We start from the raw sequence: 2,919 nt of genomic DNA, 5'->3' as shown, positions 1-2,919 counted from the left end.
ACGAACTGGGGATGAGGGTGGAGAAAACAGTGCAACAATGAATGAATGAAAACTCAAAATCTCTGTAAATGTTCATTAAAACTAAAAAAATTTAATAAAAAAAATTACAAACGACTAGCATCTGAAAAAAAAGAAAGAGAAACAAAATACTAAAAATCAGTAAAAAAGAAGTAAAGCTATATTTGCAGATGTTATGATTTTATGTACAGAAAATCCAAAAGATTTAGCAAGAAAGTTACTTAAGATTCAGCAAAGTGGCAGGATACAAAATCAATATACAAAAATCAGTCAATTGGGTCCCTGGCTTTTCTTGAGTTGGGAAAGTCCCCAACGAAACAGCTGCAGCCTCTGTGCTCCAGGCCCTGAATATAGAGAATAGAATGTACAGTCCCACCGCCACAGCTTATCTCTGGCCCTCAGCTTATCTCTGGGCCAGCTCCCTTTGTACTGCCTCTTCCTCAAAGGCACGCAGCTGGTGCAGTCCCTGCTGGCCTTCATCTGTGGAAAGGTTGTGTTACAATGCATGATGTGTGGAGGACTTGACTTTTTTTTAGTTTGTCAGCTGCAGTTCCTTCCTTCCAAGTCTCCTCATACTGATTGTGCATTGCACTTGCGTTTATGACAGAGCTGATACTGAAAAAGTAAAATCATTGGATTTTTTATATTACTCTGGGAACAGGATTTGTCTTCTTGTTGGCATCCATTATTTTCACTGCCACATATAACAGGACTTCCGCTGAGTATGTTGTTGTTTGGGGTTTTGACAAGTATAGCATTTCTGGTTAATGTTTTTTCTAATATTCCATGAAAAACAGCACGTACAATCGAAGAAGCCAGGGAAACACACTGGTGGTAGAGAGGCTGATGAACCACTTAATGCTCCTTTGAGGTATAACTCTCATTTAGCGCATTGCTCTGGGGACCAGGTGTTGTCTGAGAAGGTGACACTGCCTGCATGGTGCCTGAGCCTTGGCCAAAGCTCCTGATGAATGTTTGGGAACCGCTTCTTCTGGATAGTAATGGAAGGCGGGCAACAGTGCATATCCACAGTGGACTTTATGTCAGTCACCACCAATGGCAACTTCTTAGTTTTTGTTGTTTTGGTTTGGTGTGTTTTGTTTTGTTTTCACAAGAAAAAAAAATAGTATTTGTCAAATAATGATAAATTATTTTATAAATTTAAAAATATTATATTTTCCTAGGTTTAGCTTCCAAATTATGCTGTATAGCGGAATATGGAGATTAATTTTATGCTTATTGTTGGAGAAATAGTTTCATTTTAAAATTAGTTTATTTAGCTATGAGTTTCTTTCTGATAAAAGAGACTAAATACGCAATGATTACTTTATTCTGTTCATTTGAAAAGAATTTGAAATGTATATTTAAGGAACAATGGTTAAAATGATGGTCTGGGGTTTTCCCTCAACATTTAACAGTCAAATCTCATTTTATCTCACACAGACTTAAAATCACATTGTGATATTTTAAGGTAATTATTAGTTGCTCTTTCTGTGACCTTATTTTAGTCTGATAGTAATTATATTTGAGTCATTGATATTTTATATATATCGAAGTGACCTCAGTTTTGAACTATATTTCAACTGCCGTTGATAAATATCAGTGGGATTTTCTATTGTTGTCTTAAAAAAGCAATTATTATATAACACAGAAAAATTCAGTACACTGATAGACATTAGGCATAAGAACCAAAGATAAAAAAAAGTAGGCTAATATGGTGAAAGTAATTTGTGCTAGATCTCACCTGATGGTATGCATAGGAATCAAACTGATTACATTTGTGGAAAGACTCACTGGAGAAGCTCAATATTGGCAGTGAAAACGAGGCCGGGTGCTGATTGTGGGACAGACCACCGACTACTCATAGGCAAGTTCAAGCTGAAGTTGAGAAAAATTAAATCAAGTCCATGGGAACTAAGATTTGACCTTAAGTCTATCCCACTCGAATTTCAAAAGCACCTCAGGAACAGGTTTGAGGCCTTGAGCACCAATGAGCGTAGACCAAATGAGCTCTGGGAGGATATCAAGAATATCGTCCATGAAGAATGCAAAAGATCAATACAAAGGCTGAAGAAGAAGAAAAGACCAAGATGGATGTCAGATAAGACTCTGACATTAGAGTGCCAAGAAGCCAAAGCTAAAGGAAGAAATCAAGAAAGCAAAGAACTGAAGAGAAAATTTCAAAAGGCAGCTCAGGGCGACAAAGCAAGATACTATAATGAAATATGCAGAGAGCTGGAGTAAAAAAAATCAAAAGGGCTAGACTCGCTCAGCATTTCTTAAGCTGAGGAGTTGAAAAACAAATGCAAGCCACGGGTGGCAATTCTTAAAGATAGTTTGGGTAGAAAGTTAACTAATCCAGGAAGTATCAAAAGAAGATGGAAGGAGTACACAGAGTCACTGTATCAGAAGGAATTGGCTGACAAAGAGGAATTTCATGAAATAACATGAGCAAGAGCCAATGGTGATGAAGGAGGAAGTTCAAGTTGCTCTGCAGGAATTGGCAAAAGACAAGGCTCCAGGAGTTGACAGCATAACAATTGATTTATTTAAACAAGCAGATGATGCCCTGGATGTGCTCACTAAGTTGTGCCAGGAAATCTGGAAGACAGCCAGCTGGCCAACTGACTGGAAGAGATTGATATTTGTTCCCAACAGAGTGTAGAAATTATCGAACAATATCATTGATATCACATGCAAGCAAGGTTCTGCTGAAAATTATCCAAAAATGACTGGAACATCACATCAGCAGAGAACTGCCAGAAGTCCAGGCTTGGTTAAAAGGAGTAATGATGGTACTAGGGATATTGTAGCTAATGTTAGATGGACCTTGGATAATTTTCAGCAATATGTCAACAGAGAACTGCCAGATGTGCAGACTGGATTTAGAAGAGGTCATGG

The 2,919-nt window shown here is 37.8% G+C and overlaps 1 pseudogene; it reads left to right on the top strand.

Annotated features, from left to right (window-relative positions):
• The window catches only part of LOC102867951, a 179,745-nt pseudogene that overhangs the window by 127,702 nt on the left and 49,124 nt on the right, over positions 1-2,919 (top strand).

The sequence above is a fragment of the Elephantulus edwardii genome, unplaced genomic scaffold, assembly GCF_000299155.1.
Source record: "Elephantulus edwardii isolate Elephantulus edwardi_28Jun2011 unplaced genomic scaffold, EleEdw1.0 scaffold00343, whole genome shotgun sequence".
NCBI lineage: Eukaryota > Metazoa > Chordata > Mammalia > Macroscelidea > Macroscelididae > Elephantulus > Elephantulus edwardii.
The sequence above is the reverse complement of the archived record's forward strand: the minus strand, read 5'-3'. Positions and strand labels throughout refer to the sequence as shown.